This window comes from Trachypithecus francoisi, unplaced genomic scaffold, assembly GCF_009764315.1.
Source record: "Trachypithecus francoisi isolate TF-2019V2 unplaced genomic scaffold, Tfra_2.0 Lachesis_group6, whole genome shotgun sequence".
NCBI classification, from domain to species: domain Eukaryota; kingdom Metazoa; phylum Chordata; class Mammalia; order Primates; family Cercopithecidae; genus Trachypithecus; species Trachypithecus francoisi.
The window spans coordinates 68,792,304-68,802,308 of NW_022681471.1; the positions used below are offsets into that span (position 1 = coordinate 68,792,304).

At 39.6% G+C, this 10,005-nt stretch overlaps 1 pseudogene; it reads right to left on the bottom strand.

Moving 5' to 3' along the window:
* Positions 1-8,652: 8,652 nt before the first annotated feature.
* Positions 8,653-9,778, bottom strand: LOC117077573 (annotated as a pseudogene).
* Positions 9,779-10,005: the final 227 nt, after the last annotated feature.

Here is a 10,005-nt window from a genome sequence, read left to right on the forward strand (position 1 = left end):
CATAAGAAAAAATGATAAGTTAGACTTTATCAAACTTTCCAAAAGAAAAACAGTATATTTCTGTAATCCCAGCACTTTGGGAGGCCGAGACGGGCGGATCACGAGGTCAGGAGATTGAGACCATCCTGGCTAATACAGTGAAACCCCGTCTCTACTAAAAAATACAAAAAACTAGCCGGGAGGTGGCAGGCACCTGTAGTCCCAGCTACTCGGGAGGCTGAGGCAGGAGAATGGCGTAAACCTGGGGGGCGGAGCTTGCAGTGAGCTGAGATCTGGCCACTGCACTGCAGCCTGGGCAACAGAGCGAGACTCTGTCTCAAAAAAAAAAAAAGAAAAACAGTATATTTCTTCTCTGTGAAATACATGGTTAATAGAATAAGAAGATAAGCCATAGACTTCAGTGAAATCATTGAAAATCACACATCTGTCAAAAAAAGCCTTTTATGCAGCATGTGTAAACAACTCTTGAAATTCAGTTATAAGGAAACAAACTCCATTTGAAAGCAGGCAAAAGTCTTGAACAGTTAACCAAAATTATACAGGTAGCGAAGAGACACATAAAAATATGCTCAATATATTAGTCATCAGTAAAGTGCAAATTAAAACAATGATGAGATACTACTAAACACATATTAAAACTCAAAATTGAAACTTAAATTTTGTAACTAAATTTTTAAAAAATTAACATTAAAAGAACTGACAACACGTGGTGCTCTTGAGAATGTGGCATAACTGGCATGATTGTTGGTTATACAAAATGGTATAACAACCTTGGAAAAACAGTTTTAGTTTCATATAAGATTAAACATCCACTTACAATATAATATAGCAATTGCACTCTTAGATTATTGCCCAGAGAACTAAAAACTATGTAAGTACAAAAAAAAAAAAACTGTATAAAAGTGTTTATAGCAGCTGTATTCCTAATTGCCAAAAACTGGAAGCAACAGAATGTCTATCAGCTGTTGAATGAAAAAACAAACTATGGAACATTTATACAATGTATAATGCTACTCAGTAATAAACATGAATTGATACATGCAACATGATGAGTACCAGAAGAAAAAGGTAAGACTCAAAAAGCTACATACTATTTGATGGCATATTATATGCCTGTCTTAGTTTATTCCTGCTGTTATAACAAAATATCTGAAACCAGGTAATTTATATAGAACTTAAAATTATTTCTCATAATTCTAAAGGCTAGAAGTTCAAATGAAGGTGCTGGCAGGTTTGGTCTCTGGTGAGAGCTTGATCTCTGCTTACAAGATGGTACTATGCTGCATTCTTCAGAGGGGAATAACACTGTGTCCTGCTATGACAAAAGGAACAGAAGGGGAATAAAAAGGCTTAGCTAGTTCCTTCCAGTGCTTTTATATGGCACTAATTATAACCATGAGAGCAGAGTCCTTATGGTCAAATAACCTCCTAAGGCCTCACCTCTTAATACTGTTACACTGGGGATCAAGAATCAACATTAATTTTGGAGAGGATACAAACATCCAAACTATAGCATTCTGCTCCTGGCCCACCCCAAATTCACGTCCCTCTCACGTGTAAAATACATTCATTGTATCTTAATAGCCCAAAACATCTTAATTCTTTCCAGTATCATCTTTAAAGTCTAAGTCGAGAGTCTCACCTAGATCAAATATGGGTGAGATTCAAGGTATCATTCGTCCTGAGGAAAATTACCCCTCCAGCTGTGAAATCAAACAAGTTGTGTGTTCTGAAATACAATGGTGGGATCAGCATAGGATAGACATTTCCATTCGAAAAGGGAGAAACAGGCAAGAAGAAAAATGTTCCAAGTAAGTCCAAAACACAACAAGGCACATAACATTAAATCCTGGGGCTTGAGAATAACCTTTTCTGACCCTATATCCTGCATTTCAGATACACTGGAGTAGGGTTTGGGCCTCTAAGGCTCCAGACAACCCTGACCCCATGACTTTGGTGTGGATAACCCACAAAGCAGCTCTCAAGGTTTGAAGTCAGCTACTTGCAGCTCTCCTAGGTTGATGTTTCATGCTGGAGGCTCTTTATTTCTGGGGTCTTGGAGGCAGCCTTACCCTCACAGCACTGCTTGGAATTGCCCTAGTGGGGGATCTCTTCGTTAACCTCAATTCCACACCTCTTCTGGGCATTCTTCTAAGTGGAGACTCTCTGCAATGGTCCCACCCACATGGTAGACAAGGCATTGCCCTAATGGAAGTTCTCTGGGGTGGCCTCACCCCTGTGGCACTTCTCAGCCTGGGCCCTGAGGTTTTCTCCTAAGAATCTCTTGAAATCGCCGGGCGCGGTGGCTCAAGCCTGTAATCCCAGCACTTTGGGAGGCCAAGACGGGCGGATCACGAGGTCAGGAGATCGAGACCATCCTGGCTAACACGGTGAAACCTCGTCTCTACTTAAAAAAAATACGAAAAACTAGCCGGGCGAGGTGGCGGGCGCCTGTAGTCCCAGCTACTCGGGAGGCTGAGGCAGGAGAATGGCGTAAACCCGGGAGGCGGAGCTTGCAGTGAGCTGAGATCCGGCCACTGTGCTCCAGCCTGGGCGACAGAGCGAGACTCCGTCTCAAAAAAAAAAAAGAAAAAAAAAAAGAATCCCTTGAAATCTAGGTGAAGATAGCCATGCCTCCACAGCTCTTGCACACTGCATGCCTGCAAAGATGATGCTACATAGACATTGCCAAGATTTACTACTTGTACCTTTTGAAGGGGTGGCCAGAGCCACACCTGAGTCCTCTTGAACCATATTTGGTGTAGCCAAGGAGTGCTGTGCCCAAATGCAAGGAGCAGAAACTTGAGATGGCACTGGGCAATGAGCCCCATGGTTCCACAAGTCATTTGGGTCCTTTCTTTGAACCTGTTATATCCTCAAGGTCTTGGCACTCTGGGCCTGTGATGGGCCCGGTAGCCTTGAAGATCTCTAAAATGTTGTCAGTGTCATTCTTTCATACTTGATAAATAGCATCTGACTTCCTTATGTCCACACTAACCTCCTTGTCAAATATTTGCTTGGCCACACCTTTAGTTTTCTCTCCTGAATATGCATTTTATTCTTTAAGTGGCTAGCCTGAAAATTTTATAAAATCTTTAAGTTCTACTTCCCCTTTGATTATACATTTATTTTTATTTATCTATTCATTCATTTATTTTGTTTATTTGTTTGTTTTGAGATAAAGTCTCGCTCTGTCGTCTAGGATGGAGTGCAGTGGCGCGATCTCGGCTCACTGAAACCTCCACCTCGCTGGTTCAAGCGATTCTCCTGCCTCAGCTTCCCTGAGTAGCTGGGACTACAGGCGCATGCCACCACACTCAGTTAATTTTTGTATTTTTAGTAGAGACAGGGTTTCACCATATTGGCCAGGCTGGTTTTAAACTCCTGACCTCAGGTGATCCACCCACCTTGGCCTCCCAAATTGCCGGGATTACAGGCATGAGCCACCTTGCCTGCCCTTATTCATTCATTTATTAAGACAGGGTCTTACTCTGTCACCCAGGGTGGAATTCAGTGGCATGATTATAGCTTGCTGCAGCTTTGAACTCCTAGACTAAAATGATCCTTCTGCCTAATCCTCATGCATGGCTAGGACTATAGGCACATACCACCATGACTGGCTAATTAAAAAAAAATTGTAGTGATGTGGTCTCACCATGGTGTCCAGGCTGGTCTTGAACTTCTGGCCTCAAGTGTTACTCCTGGCTTGGCCTCAAAAAACACTGGGATTACAAGCATAAGACATCTTGCTCAGCCAATTTCATTTTTAATTTCTCTTTTCTCACATTCTACTATAAGCAGTCAAAAGAAGCCATGCCACACTTAAAACAATTTGCTTGGAGATTTCTTCCACCAAATATCCTAGTTTATCACTCTTAAATTCTGCTTTCCACAAAGTGCTAAGATATGGAAATAATTCAGACAAGTTATTTGCCACTTTGTCATAAAGGTGGTCTTTTTCCAATAACATTTTCAATATTTTCCAATAAGATATTCCTATTTTCTGTCTTTAAGACCTTTACTTTCCATATTTCTGCCAACATTCTTATCACAACCACTTAGATAATCTCTAAGAAGATTCAGGCTCTGTCTACAGCTATCCTATTTTGAGCCTTCAACAGAATCACCCTTAATCCTCCATTCACAGCAATCTGGGCTTTTTCTAGCATTACCTTTAAATTCCTCCAGCCTCTATCCATTAACCAGTTCTAAAGCCACTTCCACATATTCAGTATTTGTTACAGAAATACGTGGGTCATTAGTACCCATTTCTGGCTCAGTCAGTTCAGGCTGCAATAATAAAATACCGCAGACTGAGTAATTTATTAATAATAGAAATGTACTTCTTACAAATCTGGAGACTGGATGTCCAAGACCAAGGCACCAGCAGATTCAGTGCCTGGTGAAGGCTACTCTCTACGTCCAGATGACATCTCATTGTTGAATCGCCCAGAGGGGATGAATGTCGTGTACTCACATAGCAGAAGGGGAATAAAAGGTCTACTTAGTTGCCCGCAGCCTTTTCATAAGGCACTAATCCAACCCACGAAAGCAGAGCCATCATGGCCTAATCACTTCCTACAGGCATCATTTCTTAATACTGTTGCACTGGAGATTATGTTTCAACATAGAATTTGGTGGGGACACAAACATTCAAATGATAGAAATGCCGTTATGGAAAAGGAAAAGTTTTAAGTGGATGCCAGTAAATGAGGGTTCAGGAAAGGTTGGACTATAAGGATACAGCACAATGAACTTTTGGGGGATGATGGAATTATTTCATATTTTGATTGTGGTTGTGATTACACCTGTTTGCATTTTTCAACACTCATAGAATTATACACGAAGAAGTATGTTTACCATATGTAAAGAGGAAAAATGAATAAATGAACTACCAACAAATATTTATGATTTATTTAATAAGAAATATTGCAGTTTAAATAAAAACACCAAGAACATATCAAGGAACTTTAGTGGTGATCTTTATTTGTATCTGAAGTCCAATAAAATGGAAAAAATTATTTCTGTCATTTATGAGCTAATTGGAAATTTGAACATAGGATGTTGAGAATGTAATTAGTATGTTGGGTATGACTGTGGTATTGTGATTTTGTTAAAATAATACCATTGGGAGTTTTATTTTCTAATGTATTGAATACTTACAAATGAAATGTGATGTGTAGAATTTTCTTCAAAATAAATATAAGAAAAAGAAAAGTGAATGGGTGTACTGATAAAAAGTAAATATTATGTTGTTTTTGCTGAGTGATTCTTGAACTTGATAATGAATACACTGTGATTTATCACACAATTCTGTCTATTTTTTTAAATGTGAGATGATTTGGATATTTGTCTCCTAAATTTCTCACGTTGAAATGTAATCTCCAATGTTAGAAGTGGGGCCTGATGGGAGGTGCTAGGGTCACGGGGGCAGATTCCTTATGAATGTGTGGGTGCTGTTCTCACAAAAATGAGTGCGTTCTTGCTGTGAGTTCATGTGAGATAGGGCTGTTTAAAAGTGTGTGGCACCTCCTACATCTCTCTCTTGCTCCCACTCTCACTATGTGACATGCTGTTTCTACTTTACTTCCCACCATAAGTAAAGGTTCCCTGAGGCCTCACCCAAAGCCAAAAGGATGCTGGCACCATACTTCCTGCACAGCTCTGTGCAACCATGAGCCAATTAAATATCTTTTCTTTATAAATTACCCAGTCTCAGGAATTCCTTTAGAGCAAAGCAAACACATTAACACAAAAAATTGTTATCAGGAGTGGGGTTTTACTATAAAGATGCCTGAAAATGTGGAAACAACTTTGGAACTGGGTAATGGGCAGAGGTTGGAAGAGTTTGGAGGGTTCAGAAGAAGACAGGAAAATGAAGTAAAGTTTGGAATTTCTTAGAGATTGGTTAAATGGTTGTGACCAAAATGCTCTTAGAGATATGAACAGTAAAGTACAGGCTAAAGAGGTATCAGATGGAAATGAGAAAGTTGTTGGAAACTAGAGTAAAAGTAACCCTTGTTACATGCTAGCAAAGAACTCAGATGCATTGTGTTCATGCCCTAGGGAACTGTGGAATTTTGAACTTAAGATTGTCAACCTAGGGTACCTAGTGCAAGAAATTTCTTTCTTTTCTTATCTTATCTTTTCTTTTCTTTTCTTCCTTCCTTCCTTCTTTCCTTCCTTTCTTTTTCATCACCACAACCTAGATTTATTACAACTGACCTGCAGGCAAAAGGACAGAACTATTACACAAACACTTCGATTCCATGTATATATCTTAAATAGAGGAGGAATTCAAATAAGAACACAGGATAAAATATTCCAAAGCTCCAAGAAGCAGTTATGTTACTGAGCTCCATTTTTTACAGACAAATAAGGCAATATTCCTGCACATTAGCTTTTTGATAATTTTTATACATTTTTCTCTGGTACAAGAGAAAAATAACCAGAGCTCACAATGTACAGTTCTTACACTATTTTCACAGTTTGTGAACACTATACACCCTTTTGTTTTAATAAAGATACATTGTAATAAACTCCTTGCCCTTAAGTTTATAGTATATAATAATCTATGATTAATATATGAAAATAGCCTTTTTATGTGGTAATCTACACAATAGAACAGTCAGATTCGCTCCTGGACAGTCAGAATTGCTTTTTTCTCCATTTGCATAGTGGCAAAGTGAGTCTATGCTGAGACAGATGGGAAGTTGACAGCAGAGAAACAGATTCCTCTTGAGTCCCCGGGAGGAATGGAGGATGACAGCTTCCTGTGGTCAAAGGGAGACATAAAGCAATGTCTCCTTTCAGAACAGTGGGAAGTCTAAAGTTTAGGATGCTGTGGGGGAGAAGATAGGGAAATAAGGCAAGTAGACCAAAGAGATAATCACTTTTGAATTCTGCAATTTACAGGGATGTGATTTTAAACAGCACCATTCTCCCTTCATTGTTTGATAGTATTTATGACTGTCACTCTGAGAGGAGACACAGCAATACCTGCCATGATTTGGTTCTGTAATGGCATCACCTGCATCTCAGACCATGGCTGCTTTATATTCCAGTGTGCTTGAACCATTCACAGTGCTGCTTCACTGTCATACAAAGCCTTAAGGTTCAGTGCCAGGGAGGCCCAAGCAAAACCTAATGAGAACCTGGCTAATGGATAAGTTAAGAAGCACACGATACTTAAATGGCCTCTTGTAACAGTGCTGAGGGTTTTGTTTTGCTTTTTGTATTTTTTCCAGTAGAATTCCAATGCCAAGAAATAGTGGTGTACTACAAGAGATTCTAGCAGGTGATGAACATAAAGGTTGCCTTTTCAGATCCTCATCTGGTCCAATGTGTCTCTAGAAAAGATGCCTCTTTATCACCTACCACATTGACTGGGCCCCACTATTCTTAGTCTTTTAAACACTAGTGTATATGAGAGATTTGGGGCTAAAAATCCTTGGTAAGGAACATCCCTGGTAATTATAAAGGTTTTTTGATATAAAAAAGGCAAAATATTGGATTAAGCAAAAGTCACATAGCAACAATAGACCACAGGGGAAGGGAAAGAGATTCGGAAACTGAAGACCTGGACCAGTGATGGCAAGAAGGAAACAACTGAGATTTGGTCTTTTGCTGCCTACTAGAAATCTTTATCTAATCAATCAAGGCACATTGCTACTAGCTACTTCTCCCTGTTACTGAGTTATGATGGCCAAAGTATCAGGTTTAGGATCAACTTATCTACAAGTTGTTCCAGATAAAATAGTAGAATTAAAAACATCTGTAAACTTTGCCTTCTGTACTGTTTTCTTCTTTCAGTCCTGGTGGTTTGTGGCAGGTGGAACATCAAGTTGGCAGCACACCAAACTCTGAGATGAAAAATTCTTAGGATCAGCACCTTCTTTGACAAGTGGCAGACTCCTGAGTCTTCCCAATGCAAAGTAGGACTGGTAAAGGAGAAAATAACACATCCTGTCCTGTCTTAATATTTCAATGTTCACCTCTTTGAATGCAACATGGTTTTTGGTAAAGATAAATTCATTCTAATTTAACATGATATTTCAAACAGGTAATTTGGCTGAGCACATTGATCCCCAAACATCAACTGTAACTGTAAAGCAACGAAATATCACATAAGTAAAGCTATTGCACTTGGTGAAGAAAGTAAATTCCTCCTTTGTCTCCCAGCTCCAGAAGGCAATGTGTCTCATTGGCTGTGCAAGCTCTTCTCACTCAAGCATGAGTCTCTATGTTCAGATATAGTACCTCCATCACTATGTCCTTCCAGGATTTGGAAGTCTGATAAAATACCATTCCAGTAGCTGCATCTCCAAGTTTGGCGTCTAGAAATGAATTTAAGATGTGATCTAATCACAGTCAACAACTTGACGGTACTGACTTCTACATTTCATGAATATGTTCATCACAAAAGAGCAGAATGAGGTCTCTCTGACCAGCACTAACACTGTGTGATCAGTCAGGTATTACAAGGCTGCATGTTCTAGGTGACAGGAATATACAGACATGATGGAAATGAACGCCAATGTTATTGCACATGGTGTCTGGGCGAGCAATAAAAACACTGTGATATGGGATGAAAATTCTTTACCTTTTGCTTCCTCTCAGCCCTTTTTTCTAGAGTCTGATGTAGCAGCGATATCAATCAACATACACAGGAAAGCTGGGAGTAGCTGACATTTGATCCAGGATTTAACAAACATAGCATGCGACCTCAACAGTACGTTCTTCATACATCAAAATAAAAAGATGTTTCAGAAGCTCTTTATACTTTGACCTTTTGGATTCATCCTTCGTAAGGCACAAGTTGACAAACTTGATAAAACTGGGGAGAATTCCCTCTCCTCAGAATTACTCAGCTGCGGAGGATCTCCTTTCATGACTTGTGTTAGTTGATCAAATACACTATTCCACTTTGGATAAGGAAATCGGCCCATGGCCAACTCATACAATGTGATCTCCAAACTCCAGACATCACAGCGGACATCATATGCTTGTCACGATGCACTTGGGTCTATTCTTTCAGGTGCCATGTATGGCCTACAGCTAGCATCTTTTGTCTTGGCAATAGAGTCCACAACCTGTCCACTGATGCTGAAGTCATAGAGTGTAATATTTTCACTTCTGTCCAGAAGAATATTGGAAGGTTTGATATCTCTGTGAATAATTTTCAAGTTCTCTTTTAAGTGGTTTAGTGCTTTCACAGTTGCTAAAGTGATTTTGCCTAAAATTTCTTCTGTAATAACATCGTCTAATACACTATATACATATTTGTGAAACTTATCAAATGAGGTAGACATGAGTTCCATACAGATCAAGCAGTCACCCTCTCTGAAGAGTGCACCATAAAACTGAACAACGTAAGGGCAATCACTACGCCGAATTACTTCATCCAAATCCATAAGAAGTTGTTTTTGTTCTTTTTCGTCCACTGTTGACCAAATTTTTTAACTGCCATTATTTGTCCACTTGGTTTGTGGACCATTTTGTTGACAGAACCATAAGCTCTTCATCCAATTTCTCCAAGGTTTTTCAAGTCCTCTGCAGTGAAATCTCAATGTTGTTCAGCGGAGACCTTCAGTTTTCCTGATAACTCAAAGCTGTGTGATCTCGGTCTCTCTATGTGTGAGTTTTGAATTCCTGTAGGATTGGGATTCAGAGTAAACTTTGCTGTAGATTTGAAAGGTGGATTTGCAAAATTTAACTTCAGTGCTTTGCATTTACCCTGCATGCTGCTGACAGCTGGGTGACCTGGCGCCAGGGATCCTACGGGGCTGGGGTGCCGCTGCAGCTGTCGCCCCTGGTGCAAGAAATTTCTAAGCAGGAAAGCATTCAAGATGTAGCCTGGTTGCTTATAACAGCATGTTATCAGATATAGGAGCAAATAAATAACTTGAAGTTAGTGCTTATATTTAAAAGGAAAGCAGAGCATAAGTTCAGAAAATGTGCATATTAGCCTGCAGTAAAGAAAGAATCCAAGCAGGCTTTAGAGCA